This window comes from Cardiocondyla obscurior, linkage group LG01 (genome assembly GCF_019399895.1).
Source record: "Cardiocondyla obscurior isolate alpha-2009 linkage group LG01, Cobs3.1, whole genome shotgun sequence".
Lineage (NCBI taxonomy): Eukaryota > Metazoa > Arthropoda > Insecta > Hymenoptera > Formicidae > Cardiocondyla > Cardiocondyla obscurior.
The window spans coordinates 9,636,299-9,651,736 of NC_091864.1; the positions used below are offsets into that span (position 1 = coordinate 9,636,299).

The 15,438-nt window shown below is 36.8% G+C and overlaps 2 protein-coding genes across 14 annotated transcripts in view; one reads left to right on the forward strand and one right to left on the reverse strand.

Annotated features, from left to right (window-relative positions):
• Positions 1-15,438, reverse strand: part of Cask (peripheral plasma membrane protein CASK) — a 141,484-nt gene that overhangs the window by 26,345 nt on the left and 99,701 nt on the right. The window lies entirely within an intron of this gene.
• The window catches only part of Rh50 (Rhesus blood group-associated glycoprotein Rh50), a 119,939-nt gene continuing 116,365 nt past the window's right edge, over positions 11,865-15,438 (forward strand). For 2 of the 3 annotated variants that reach the window (XM_070661621.1, XM_070661645.1), the window contains exon 1: positions 11,865-14,186. The gene's annotated coding sequence lies outside the window, so the exon portion shown is untranslated. The remainder of the gene's footprint in view (positions 14,187-15,438) is intronic. The other variant, XM_070661630.1, reaches the window with a different exon arrangement.

The following is a 15,438-nucleotide window of genomic DNA, read 5'->3' on the forward strand; positions in this document are numbered from 1 at the left end:
ACGTTACCATAATTTAAGAATGCAGTAACGCGTAATATATTTATAGACGTTTCACGCAGCATCCGTCACGCATACTAAGTTTCAACGAACGTTTAAAACTACGAATAAGATTTTTAATAATATATAGAGTAGTGATTTTGTTACGAGAAATTTTAATGTGCGAAAATATCCAAAAAGTATTTGTTAACTTACAATATTTTGGGAATGCATCGAAAAATTTGAATTTTCCCGTGAATAGCGAAGACTGTTGTTGCAACTTTATCTAACGTATTGATGAGGTGCACGCGCGCGCTTACGCAAGCCGGTCCTTGGATTCGAGGATAAAATAATATTGCTCCATGCAAATTGGAGTGCGATCCGCGGCTGTGGCATCATCCGTAGTCCGGAAGCCAATTCATCGGTCTACAATTCCGAGAGGGTTCAACGCGGTAAACCGCGGCTGCGGGCTGCTTCAATTGCGGCGCGTATAACTCCGTGTTAAAATATATAATCATTCGTCTTGCACGAGGGCCGAACAAATGGTGTGGACGGATGCGGCTAGATATCGCATTGACATGATAAAATTCATTCGGGCCGATTCATCAACCATTCGCGCCATTGCCGCCGGTGGTAATAAACGCGAGGTGTCTTTCGGGTAAAATATTCCTAATTCCTTTCTCGAAAAGTACGGTGAAACGAGGAAGGCGTTAAATCGACGAGGGAAGCGACTTAATCGCGGGATTCGGAAATCCGATTCAATTATCGTTTGGCGACTGAATATCCGCGGCTATTTCTGCGAGGATCGTTCCCTCTCTCTCTTTCTCTGGGCAAATTAAAATTCAATTATACGTAGATCTGCCGGTTTCGTTCATCTGCTTGCCTGAAAAATTACTTTGGATCAGAAGATTATTAAAATCTATACAAAACTTAAGATCAAGACTATTCTCGTTCCATTTTTATGACTTTTTGTACGTTTAAAGTTTAATTTCAGACATTTTATTTATCATTTCTATCAATTTCAAGAACATGTAATTTTAAATTATAAATTGATAGTAGTATGTATTGTCATTGTGTTCGATTAAAAAGATCAATAAGAAAATTGAGTAATTAAAAATGTTAAATATATTTTTTTTAAAGCATAAACTATAATACGTATCATAAAAAAAAAGAAATATTCCGTTCGGTTAAAACACAGCGCAGCGTTCGATATTTTCAATTTTGCAAGTATACATTGGCAGATGAGCAACTTGATATTTATCAGATTTATCTCATTGCTCGTCAAAAAACAATTGTAATCGAAAAACAGCGATGCTATTAAATCGTTTGTCGATATTTTCATTTTAGTATTTCGTTTATTATTCATCGTATAAGTAGATACAGCGAGACCGCGATCTAAATGATATACAAGCCCATAAAATAGTTACGAGAATTATTTTCAAGTTTATTCCGCGTCTAAATGCACTTGCGGATCGGCGTTACGGGATTAATGTCGAGTAATCGTGTTTAACAGGCGGGAACACGGAGCACTGTCGAATTAGCGTCTTGGTTTGAAGCGTTCCTATGGGAATACCGTTTTCAATCATGCACCCACACGCGTAGTCCCTAGCTACAGATATCTGCCAATTAACACACAAACGTCCCCCGTTGTCATCAAGCATGTACTCTGCGATTATCTATTGTTACAAACATTAGTCCCTTTGGCCGTCTACTACTATCATTGCTAACCATATTGCTGACCGTATGACAGCTTCGATCACTTACCCCATCAACTTTTTCCCGGCAAATATTAAAAACACCTGACGCGAGCAACTTTTACTTTTTGTATTTATTTTTTATTTTTTTTACGTAGCACGCTTTTCTCGTTTAGCTATCATAAATTAAAAAATGATTACGAATAACGTTCTTCGATATTTTTGGCATTTCTTCCTGGACCGCGAAAGAAGTAGAACGGGAAGAGACTTCCTGGCGACGGGGGCGGGATACGACGTACTCGCGAGAACACCAGTGTCTGTCGATTGTGACGAATGAGCACGATTCGGGCTGTCAGTACCCGTTGGTTTTCCGCGATTTATTCCGGAAGATCGGCCCCGGGAAATCTCCGCGTCGTTAAATGCGCTTGAGACAAATTATCGCCCTTGCGCATAGAGATGCACGGCGCCTTCCTTGAGCTCGCACTTTGGCTCCTCAGTTACTCGCGAGTCAGTGTGGATCGATATTGAAACATATTGAGAGCGTATTTGCTCCATTTTGAACGAGACGCAAATGGGGCATCGTAATAGCAACTTACGTAAAAGACGAAAAGAAAAAAAAAACTACTTAGAACAAGATTTACTTTATTGTTACATTTTTTTTAAGTACGTCATGCCCGTAAATAACGTAATTAAAGACGTCTTTCTGATTAATTCTCTTGCTGCGTAGGCATTTGTGCGAAATTGTTAAGTTATGGAATGTATCAAAAATTCATGTACAGATTGACATTATTATCGCGCCGAAAAGTGACGAATAATCCCATAGCGCATATAAAGTACCGTGCAGTCTCTTCATTTGCAGGGCTGCAAGAGCGATAAAATTCCCATTATCCTTAATAATTGGGCTGTCAGAGCGTCGCACTGTCAACAACTGAATTTGTTTCTCGGCGAGACGCGATACACGGTGGTATATACATATAAAGTTGATTTGCAATTTAGTAACGCCGCTTTGTGTTCGTTCGGCTCCGGTTGGAGTTTGCGTGGTCATTTATTAACTTTTTTTTTTATCTTCCACGCCCCACTTAATTTCTCTGTCAGCGGCAGAATGAATAAAGGCGGTATATACGAGGCAAGGCGAGGACCGAACCTGACCCCAGCATTTTTAAGTACTTGCTAATGAACCAGCGTCGTTAAAAAATTTATTTTTCCCCCGCCCGTGAGAGCACTATTCGTATTGCAATCGATACGGTTCGGTAACGATATGCGTTTCCAAGACTCATTTGAGAAATGTATTAATATTTTCTCATTAAAATATTGACTTATTAAATTAAAAAAAAAAAAAATTTAATATTGTCGTTCACTTGTTAAAATGGTTGCTCATTAAAAAATAAAATAAAATAAAACATTGTTGTTTTCCGTCAAAATAGTTGCATAAAAATAAATAAATAAATAAAATACAATAATATTGTTTTAACGCATTTTCCATTGTGAGTTTCATCAGTTACAAAATACCGTTGAAACGCCGGATTAAATTCTCCCTGTAGTTTATTCGACATTAATCCGACCGCCAATTAGCACAAGTCTTGAAATAACAGCATGTAACATTTTTCATGCAACTTGTTACGGGAAAATTCGAATATGACGTCGAATGAGAAGCTCGATGAGTTATTAGAGCGCACAGACAGGTATGCAAGTCGTGAAGGGAAGGGGGAAGTCGCAAAATTAATTATACGACAGTATGAAGCTATATCTTTGCAATCGTACCCAAATAACGGGAATTCCTGGGATGTTTCGGAAGCGGAGGATACGGCGGGATCGAATGATAGAGAGCGGAAATACATAGCACGCAACGACGCAGGTGCATCACGAGCGGCATAATGTACTGCGTAGCTGACTTCCGTTTTGTTTTATGCACTCAGAAATATATTCTCCGAACACATATAGTATATCAGTTACCTATGTAACTCGGTTATATATGTATGCGATAATACGATGAATATGAAGCTCGCGAGTATACATGTCGCTCGAAAATGTCCCATTTTTTGACGGTTTGCCAGCCATTCGTCATCGCTTTATACTACTCTACAAAAAAATAAAAAATAAATAAATAAATACTAAAAATAATGAAATAAAAAATATGCAAGTTTGCTGTTCTTTAAATATATTAGAAAAAATTGATCGGGTCGTAAAATTCATGAACGATATTATATTTCACAGCACGATTTCCGAGAGCAGCTGCGCGTTATGTTTTGTGTTGCGGCAACTGATAGAAATCGTGATCCCCATTGTGTATAATATGTTTTCCGCGTGCCGAAAAAGTGTGCGAGACACAAGTGGCATGGAAGCGGTAAGGAATCTCGCAGTATATCGATGGAAGTAGATAGATGCGCGTTTTGCCAGACGGAGCGTCCTCCGCCTCGCTGAGACGAGTACTATATTCGCCGTGGTGGATCAACTTCCGGCTTTCAATAAACTTGTGCTCCACGACCCATTCAAAGCAAACCATGTATGAGAGTACACCATTTCCCCGGCATTCTATTTTCGAGTTTACCAAGGTACACAGCCGCCGACTGCCGAGATATGTCGGCGGGAAAATTAAAAGCCACGTCTTGCGTCACTTAAAAAGTACTTTGAAATAATGATGCCCTCGCGGTGTGCGCATAACTAAGTAGATTAGTCAAGAGCACCAGCCTACTTCGAGACATTGCGGGACCGCATTTTTCATCCGGAAGAGACGGGAACAAATTACCGCTCGGCGCAAACAAATATTAAACGAAATTAGCGAGATATATTACGGGAGTCGGCATTGTACAAACACGGGTATTTATCACTGATAAAACGGTAGAATAAAATTCTTCCAGCTGGTTCACACGTATCGCGAGATAACCCGCGACAGTGAATAAATCCTTTGAGTCAATAAAACAAATTTTTTTTTATTGCGATGTAAAGTCATATTAATAAGCGCGTGCCTTAAAAAATAGTTTAATATAAGGTTAAATTATTGCTGAATAGTTTGTGGATTAAAATACCGTTTATATTGGAGGAAATAAACAGTGGAACGATGAAGAATTTCTCCCGGCAGCGCCGATAACGAGACTTCTCTTTTCAAAATATTGCGTATTTCACGGCGGAGGAATGTAGTGATAGTACCGGCGGTAATGCCTTCTTGGCGATTTAAATACCGCGGTAGCTACTACTGTCGAGCAAAAAATGTTAAATACTACGTCATTGAGTAAAACTGTTAGAATTTATACTGTTTTTAAATTTTTATAGGATAAACCGTGAAACCACATATACAGTAGTTTTTAAAAAAAAAACTTTAAGTGTTTTTATTTTTTTTAGAGTTTTTTTTGTTAATTATTGAGCAACTGTTTGAAATAACAAAATTGTTGAGGTAACGGCGTTTTAAAAAAACTTTGAGAAAAGATTAAAAGTTAACATAAAATAATAAGAAAAGTACAAAAGGAAATACAGTTAACATTAGACACACAAGAAAGGTAAATAATCCGACTTGTTAAGTATGAATTCATTAAATTAATGCTTTTATGGCATTACAGTTGAAAGTTAATTAGCACACTCGATGTCGGATGACAGTATTGCGAAGTGGTGTGTGCGTCAACGAATTCGAAACATAAATATAGAGTTACGAAGTGACGTAAATATAGAGTCATAGAGATAGGGCGACGAGCGCGCGTCTATCTCACGATGGTTACCAAAACTGCAAACTGCATAGTAACTCGAAATTACAATCAATTCACTCTAATAATGTCCCAGTGATACGCGTAATTAGAACCTGGAAATAATGTAAAATGCATTACCAATTCAATAAACGAACTTGCCGCTATGTAGCAGAGCGAATAACATTTCCCTTTCGAGATACGTGGAGTTGGATCCATGTCCGATATTAATTAGTTGAACGATACAGAGGCCGGATTGTACACGAGGAAAAAATTTAATCGAGTAAACTTGGAGATATAATTTTACAAATCGCGAGTTTATTTGTCCGGCGGTAATTAATATTCGTCGAGAGAGGGTTGCATTTTTCAATTTTTTATTTTAAATTATTATGTCAAAGAATATCAAATATAATATGAACGTTTTAGTTCACATCCTTCAGCGAGTAATATATTATTACATTAATTTTCTACGAATTAATATACAGAGCAAAGTTAATTAAACGTGATCTTAATTTGAAAATTGCCAATGTATTAACTTGTAAGATTAATTATGATGTAACGCGATCGAATACGTAATCGTAATGAAATAACAATCTGTTATTCCACATGTATTGTTAATTTCGCTCTGTCGCGTATACGTTAAAATCAATACGTTCGAAATTGTCCACTACGAATTGCGTATCTCATTTCTTTCTCCGATTGCCGGATGTGCGCGCCGCTCAAGTTCCGTCGCCATCGGTTTTGCTCGTGACCTTAACGACTTAACCAATTAAACGAAACTTTGTCCATGTATTTGCCGTGAAAACAAAACTTTTTTTTATTCCCGCCGACGGTGAGGAACTTCCTCGCTGTAGGTTTTTTTGCCGCGAGACTTAGCGAAACAATCTTACGGTGTACGAAATTGCGAGCGCAGACGAGTTGCTGTGCAAGTATTTAAGTTACGGGGGAAGGAGAGAGGCTCGACGTCACCTGAAAATTTCGTTCTCAAACGTTGTCACTCGTGCATTTTAAAATCGTGATAATTTCCGCCGCGTGTTTCACTGCACGAGGATTCGCGAAGACGTAAGAAACTGCAGCGCGAGTCGGTCTTAGATCTCTCGCGAAAGATACGAAGTTTGATTCAATATTTGATCCGTCTCCTTATAAACAATTATACGTGGATGTTGGCGGAAACATTGAATAGCGCCGACATTTCTGAATTTAAAAAGTTAAATATCTTTATAATTCGCACCGCTGCTCGACGGTAGATTTTATAATAGTAGCTCAATATTGTTCTTTTTACAACTCGATTTTTTAGCTTGCGCGAAGCGGAAGAACTATGTGATTGGCATAAATATTATTGATAACATTTTGAAAAAAAAATCTCATAAAAAAAAATCGTACTCATACAATATATTAGTTTTGTGATTGATTGATCTCTTGCTAAGATATACGCTTAACATAATGCTATTAAATATTGCGATATTAATGTTATTGTGCAAAATGACGAACTCTATTTCATTAATTAATTTCTGCTGCTTATTGGACTCTTTTCACTTCATTCGTTTATCCTCTTGTATGAAAGTCCTGATTAACCTCGTTCTATTATTTTATAATCCATATATTTCCAGTTGCGTAATTTTATTCGCGCCGCAATGTTTTACGCAGAATTTGTTTAACTATAGAATTAAAACAATAGGTTTTCGCGAAACGTGTGTAGTCTTACAGAAATAAATATAAAGCAAATATGGACGTAGGTATATTGGGATGGATATTATATTTTGTAAGGTAATTTAATATGAATTAACAAATTAATTATATAAATAAAGTACGTGGCATATATTTATGTTTAATATTATATAAAAAGCCGCGTCACACATTGCGTTAAATTTCAATGCTATTATTCGACTGATATAAGCGACAAAGGGGCGAAAAAATAAATCACCCGTCGGCGAATGCACGAATAATCCAAATTTATGCGTGGAATAGTGCAAACGACAAGACAATTCTTTAAATCATTTCTCCGCGTAACATACGGCCGCGTGCATATCCCGCGATAAATCTAAAAACAATTCTCCCAGATTTTGTTTAATATTCAACACCGTGCGAGATCTGTCACTTGCTGACTTCGGTTCCATGGATGTACCCGATCGCGCGAAATAGACGAGCGCCGCGAAATTATGTAAATAATAACAAGGGCGGAATGAATAATGACGGTGGTACGAAGAACGAGCGCGCAATGGGTACAACACGGTTAGAAGATGCGAAAGTTATGAGAGCTCGTCCTTATTGTCACTTGGGTTCATGCGAGACTAATGGATGCTTTCTCGTATTCGCTTGATGGCGAACAATTATGTAAAAGGGGCTGAAGTGAAAGAATAGGAAGTGAAGCTCGACTTTCTATTTAGAAAAGAGATGTAGAGATTTCGTTGTTATCCGATTGTCGCCGTTTTTCCGCGACACCGATTGACTCTCTCGTTTGACTCACTTTGTGCCGCGAGAGTGAATGCCAGCTTAGTTTTTCTTACTTTGTAAATTTTAATTACTATTATTTTTCCACGTGTAATAGACTGTTTGTATATTAAATATTGATTTGAAATAATGGCCTACTTTGGTCCGAGCTAAGTCTCGCGAAACGCGTACTTCGTAGTATCTATTAGTAATAAAAAATAGCGATAAGGAAAATTTAAGGGAAAATGTAAGCATCTGTTAGAATTCGACGGTAAGATCCCTGTGTTTATGCCTGTCGATTCTAAACAGTCCACTATCGGGTTAAATTAAGCGGTAAATACAAATTCCATAAATTGCTATTATTCCGGTTTAATGATGTCGTTGCGCGAGATAGACTCTGCTTAGTCAGGATCATCGTGATTGTACGTTACACCGATGCAGTGGTAATTCCACTTTAGCACGCGCTTTTACATTAGAGCCAGCTCAGTTGTTGAAACTCCTGCGTGGAGTAAACCACATTAGCACAGAACGAAAGATCGTAGTTGGTATCAGTTATAGTTGAGAACAAAGTCCGCTTTAATGGTTTCCGGAACATCCAAATAAGCTTTTATAACTCGCGCGGACGATACTTTGAGTGTCGTTCAAGTCAGGATATTTGCAGCCTAGTAATTACGATTTAATTAAGAAAAGAAAAAAAATTTAATGTTATAAGTATTTAAAATTATAAATAAGATTTTTTTTTTAATAACGAAATAATTTATGATTTATTTATGAACGCGAAAATAGCACGTGATTTATAAATATGAAAATGACATTTACATTGACTCACTTTAACGTGGTTAATAGATGATATTTAGAAAGCTTTACTGATCCCCAAGATTAAATTTTGCGACAGTATCTTTCGTAGTGAATAATTGAAGAGCTTTAAAGTTATTAGCCTATAAAGGACTAACGGCGAATAGTGCACTCAGAAACCAATTCAAGACAGCACAATGCTTTGTGAAAGCTTTCGTGGACATATTAATGAGGAATATAAACTTCCATGTACATTAAAGAATTAGTATTATTTTAATCCTTTTTTAATGAAATTCATTAAGGGATAAAATATATTATTTTTATTATTAGAATTATTATTATGTAAGTTATCACAGACATAACAATATTAAATATTAATGACTGATATTGATAATTATATGTAATGCCAAATTATTATATTAAATGGATAATGACTAACTAACAATAATAAGCATTAATTATATGTAGTAATTAACATCAATTGCATTCATAACAATTATAGAGATCATTTTTTCTCTTTTGAAATAAGTACATTAAAGCTTTAGTGCTTAATTAATGAATAGTATACACAATAAAAAAAAAAGTAATAAATATTTTATTGTAAATAAATTTTAATCAAAAGTCAAGAAAAATTTTAATCTCATAATCGAATTCTGTACAAGAATTTTTTAGCTGTGTAAAATTTTATTTTGGTAGCTCTTTGTGTAACAAAATCAAGTTAACATTCGCAACGGGTAAAAAAGTCCAATTTAACTTTCTTCCCTTCAGTGGTTCTATCACAGATACGTCTTGCACATCCGCATGACGGGGAGGTTTTCCAACATTAGGGGCGCGGCATTGATAACCAACGGAGATATCCTTCGATAAGAATGCATTAAACTCACGAGAAATCTCGCGATGCAGCAGTCATAGTTGATTTCTCGGATTCCCTTATATAAATGTAAGCGGATGCTACGTCGGGCGGAACATTTAAGATTGGAGATTTAATTAAATGAACAGGAATACGCGCAGCCGGCTAGATCGCAGCGGTAGCTCAAAATGCGAAGTTTCTCGATGCGAGTTATCAACAATTTTAATTTGGCGCATCGAATATTTTCATGATAGTTTCAGACACTTTCGGGTAAAACAGTATTCGCGGAAATAAAATGTATAATTTTGATTGAAACAATTACAAGTCAAATTGCAACGATGTTAGACTACGAAATCCTCTACTCGTGTAATTTGTAAGAATTTGATTTGTAAGACGACAGAAGTGAGGCACTATCGGCATACAATTCCGTTTCAATAACAAGAGCTTAATACTCTCTATCTTTCAGTCGCAATAATAAAAAAAATTATTCTTTCTGATTGCGGTTCTTTTATATGTATAAAACCCATAAAAGTCGCTTTACAATATCTATTATTGTAACAAAAGTGGAGTTAAATAAAAAAAATAGTTATTCCAAAAATGTACATAGAAAATATATAGAAAATAGAACGGTGCAAAAAGTAATAATGATTGAACGAGAAAGGAATCGCCGGTTTGATGTGTTCAAACACGTTTGATGCATCTAGAAATTGTTTGGCGGGGAAAAAAAAAAAAAGCAAAAAAAAAAAACCTCCAGTAGAGAAAACAAATTGAAGGTTGCGCGATTTTTGAAAGAATTTGCCGACGCTGATTACCACTGTGGCGCACGTGTTAATAACTGCTCGCTGCCGTTAGCGCGGATTGTCTGCATTGCGGAAAAATTGAAATGCGCTCGCTCATATTATCTTATAGATTCATCGGAACGATTGAGCAAGCACGGTCGCGTCTGTGCGTTGGGAGCGGATTATTCTCGAGCCATTTGTTAAACGGCCGTTTGACAAAAATCAGAACGGTGTATGCACAAAAAGTACCCGGATGCCACTGTGATACCGCATGTGTGCGGAGTCGTGGAAGAGGAAGATTGTCGCAGTAATGAAAAGCGACTTCATACCACTATCATTGATATTTAACGATCTAAATTCAGGACCGTGTAAATGGCGAGGCGTTTTCGCGCGGTCAAACGGGCTTCCAATATCCTCCCGTAGTATTATAGTGACCTATACGCGCAAGCCGTCGTACATAAATTTTTATTAAACACGCTTCGCGTATTAATACCGTTAAAAATATATATCCAAAGATATATTACGTGTTAGACGTGTTGCGCATTGTTTTTAAATTGATTAATCAAGAGACAAAATAAGCGCTAAAAATGTTTAATTATTGAAAACATTTTCTGCATGAAAATGTCAATAAAATAATAAAAAGATATTTTTTAGTGTGCTTTTTATTTCTTTTTAAGCAAGTGAGAAATCTTTTTATAAAGTATTATAGCGCAACTATAGCGAAACTATAAGACAAAGGGAAGCTTCTTAAACTTATAGCTTTCAAAAAAGTGGATTATGGATAATCTTTATTATACTTTCACGTAAAAGTTTTTCAAGTCCGCGCTGTGATGTAATAATGGTAGGTAGGACTGTCTTACAAAATTATATAATAAACGGAGTTTTAAACACTCATAAAAAAAAAGAAAATACTAAAAATGAATATTGCAGTTGTCACTTTTTCTCGCTTTTATAATCAAACTTTGCAACAGATGCGCCTCCAAGGGGATATAAAAAGTGTCATTAAATACATAAAAATACCTTAACGATACTATTCTGCGCGAAATAACTTTAGTAAATACGCACATGCGTAAAATTGTAATACGCGCAAACGATAAAATTAGTACATTCCCCTCAAAAATATTAAAAACATGCACGATGTCATTACGCCATTACGTTGATTTGTTAAATGTTTATCAATTTTATTTTCTATCGCGCGTCGATTTCCACTCGAAGTGACAAAATGAGCACGTGAAATCATGCATCCACTATTAATTAATTCACAATTAAACTTACGTAGCATAGCATCACGCTGATCAGTTGAAATTTAAAAGTTTTTCAACGCAATCTCAAAGAATTATACGCTCACTTATTTCTCTGTTTGAATTTTATAACTTTCGCCGATTCTTTCGGATTTCGTAAAGCAAACTTCGCACATCGAAAGCCATTGGATTGCTGGTAATTAAACGAAAAAAGTTAATGTTTTTACAACCGAACTATTAGAGAAGAGCATCGAGACCGAACGTGCAGGCGGGTGGTTCGCCGAGTACTGGCGGTGCCGCGCACCTCCGAGTGCTCGGCTTCCCGCCAATCCCCTGCCACTCGATGCGACTTCACCCACCGCGAATGCATCCCTATCTTATGAGGAAAAAGGTAATTCACTGCAAAACGAGACACCGCATTATCACACGGAATGGTACCGCGGCATCCAATGAAGAAGAACGCTTGCATAATTCTGTCGTATATCCCGTTGAATCATATGAAAATGTCACGTAGCGTAAATGCGAACTCACATTTCAATCTTCGCGGCACTGTCAAAAAAAAAAAAAAAAGAAAATAATAATAATAAACTTGTTACAACAATTATTTCAAAAGGAATAAAATGTTGAATAATTTACGTGAATTACGCAAAATAAAATTTGGGTTATTTCAAGCTAGTTTTTATTTAGATGAGATAGATCCTTTTTTTTACAGCTCAATGATCTTTAGTATATCGTGATAAATAATAGTCACTTAAAATAATTTTTGCTCTTTTTATAAATATATTCAAAGGTATTAAATTAATACAAGGTAAATAAAGGGTGCACTTTTAATATGAGTCTGATATTAAAATAACATCGGACAGCAATTCTTTTCGAATAAAAGATGTTCTATATACACTTTTGACGTAATTCCGATACAATCAAAAGCGAATTTTTTTCTGTGAAACGGTCTTCTGTCTTTTTGCGTGATGAAAGTTCCTTCCGTCTAAAGTAAACTTCATTTCGAACGGTATTTTGTCGTTTTATTATTTTACTTATCCGCGTCACTTATTTCTTCCAATTCGTTACTCAAAACTGATTACTTTCATTCGATTACCTATTGCCTTGCATACCAGATGTCTTTGCAAAGCATTAAACTGCACGGCGCCAGCCGCCGCTTGTCGCGTGCATTTTAAATGCTGACACAAAAGGTTCTTTTCACAAAACTCAAGTGTCGGCGGCTTTCGAAACTTACGACGTGTGGCACGTTAAATGGGAAAACGGAGTAATGAATCTTCCCGGGACTTTTAAGTATGCCGAAGGAAAAAAAGATCGCATTTGGCAGCAATAAATGACAAGTGAAAAATTTCAATGTGAGAAGTTTGTTTAAAAGTATTTTTTAAACCTATACAGTTAATTATTATTGAATATTAGTAATGTAGAAATTGATACAAAATTTATGTTCTCTTTTTACAATAAAAACTGTAGATGAAATATTATAAAGCGCGCGGCTATTGTACGATTATTCGAAATAATATTCGAAATAATATTTAACAAAATATTCGGCGTGTGAATTCCTTTTCAACGTATAAGGGGTAGCTACAAAAACAATCATTGACCTACACGGACGGGAGGGGTTGGGGACGCAGAAGCGGAACAGTAGGAGCGTAGCGCATACATTCTCCCACGCTCTTTCTTCCGACTGCCGAGCGCGCAGCACGTGGTGAAGAGACGATCGGTCCTTACCATTAGTTATACGCGGATTTAGTGATACGGACGGCATTCTAACGCGATTTGACCGTCTCGACAGATGTTCCGGACGTGGAGATGACTTAGTTAAACTGTTTAGAGTAAGTTTTATTCTGTACAATGCGATGCGTAGCGTGCGAGTTAGATAAAAGTCACGGTGCGTAGCGTGCGAGGGAGGTAAAGGTCGCGGAGCGTAAAAGAAACAGAGAGATAGAAAGATAGCTGTGTAAGTATCTCGCGTGGTATTCACATGATCACCTCGAACGGTATTCACATAATCACCTTGAGCGGCACCCATCGCGGTACGAGATATTTACGTGACCGCTGATCAAGCGCGCAGTTAACGTAGGTTAGAGCTCGCAATTAGCCTAGGTTGAGACGGCCAGTTACCCTGCTAAGTCTATACGCGCCGAAAAGTAGCATTTACGGATCGTAAGCTGTTAGCTGACGCGACTAACTAACGCTTGTGTTTTTGTTTCAGATAAGGATCGGAGGAGATACGAACGTGCCGTCGTCGTCGACATTTAATGAACAAACCGCGGCTGGTTCGCCGGGCTTATTTCGCAAGTGTCGATTAAGGTCGCGCGAATATAATTTAACATCCGGGTGTGTCGCGAGTGTCTTGTTCCTTGAAGGAGAATTCGGCCCAACGTTCTGAGAGGAGGAGGAGGCCCAGGAAGGGCAACATGCAATCAGCGGAGCAACCCAATGGTAAGCATCAGTTTTTATTGTTTTATTTTAATAAGATTTTCTCGCTAATTAATGGAAATGTTTTAACTTTTAGTAACAATCAGAAATAATAGTTTAATTATTAATAAAGAAATTCACTTTTAATTCTAAAGAAATATAAATTTTTAATTGTTCGGGTAATAAATATCTTTGGTTTTGATTTTTGAACTAAAAAACTAATTAGAAGCGCATTTTTTTTTTCTCGAATAGTAGACATTGAACATTTCTACAATTTAATTGTTTTATTTGTTTGTTACAGGATTGTAGCTGTAACTCCGCTGCATCAATCGGTGAGTCGAATAAACTTTTTTCATGTAGTTTTATTGTTAAAACATTTGGGTGGGAATATACATTACTCACAAAAAGAACATATATGATTCTTACGTTTTAATTAGTCAATAGGTAATTAGTCACGATTTACTTTGTCGTTTAGAACGGTTTTTTTTGCATACCGGATTTATTAAAAAATATACACCGCAGACCCGAGACGCGTACAGCTTTTTAACAGTCATGTAATTAAGGGACGAGTAACGAATTTCCATCGACTTGACGAAGCACTTTCGCTCGATACTTCATTTCTGCCTCGCTTTGCATTATAAGATTGCTCTTTAACCCGTGCACAAGCGTACGTTTCGTGCAATTAAGATGAGTTTTAGAAGGTGGGTAAGCGATATTCCTTCGGGCGATACTTGTAAGCCGAGAGTTCTGGCCCTTAGAGACTGACTGTTCTACCTTCGAACTTCGAACTTCCATGTGCCAAGCGTCACGTAGCCAGATATTTGCAAAATTAGTCAAAGGGAGTTCTATATATGGTAATTTATAAATATCACGAATTATGCAAAAATAAATGTATATTAATATTTGCGTTTACATGTGCAAAATTTTAAAGTAGAGAACGCCACATAAAAATTACTAAAAAATAAACGAAAAAATCAAGCAGTATTGATTCTATGTTTGTTAAATATTATTTTATAATTTAATTACTTTGTTACGTTACATTAAGCAAAAATATAACCTCCCTTATGCTAATTTCTTACTTCCTTTATGCGAGGCATTGAATGCATAGAATTTTTAACAAAGACTCCGTCGTTTCTTTAGATCACGTTGCGTTCGAAAGACACATTTGATTACTAAATGCTCAATGATCAATTGTATCTCTTAAATGTGCGCAACCTTTAAAAATCGCGAAACGTTTGCGGGTCAAGCAGTGATTTGCAGTCCGACGTGACATTTTGTTTTCCGCATAAACAATCGTATCTCCCGTGTATAAATACACGTTCGTCTTTGTGACCAAGCGGTCGGTTGGTCACTCGCATGAAAACAACCACCGCGAATTTTGCGTTTCGCAGAAGCCGCGTAGAGTGAATTCGTTGCTGTAGCGACAACCCCAATAGCGTACGAGCACACACGCACGTTTTGCGTCAGGCGAAAACATCCCGCATTGTCGCCGCGTGACATCCAATGTGTACACGCCTGTCTGCGTTCTGCTCTCGTTATAAAATGAAAAAAAAAGGGGGGGAATTGCGATATGAGTGGCTTTTG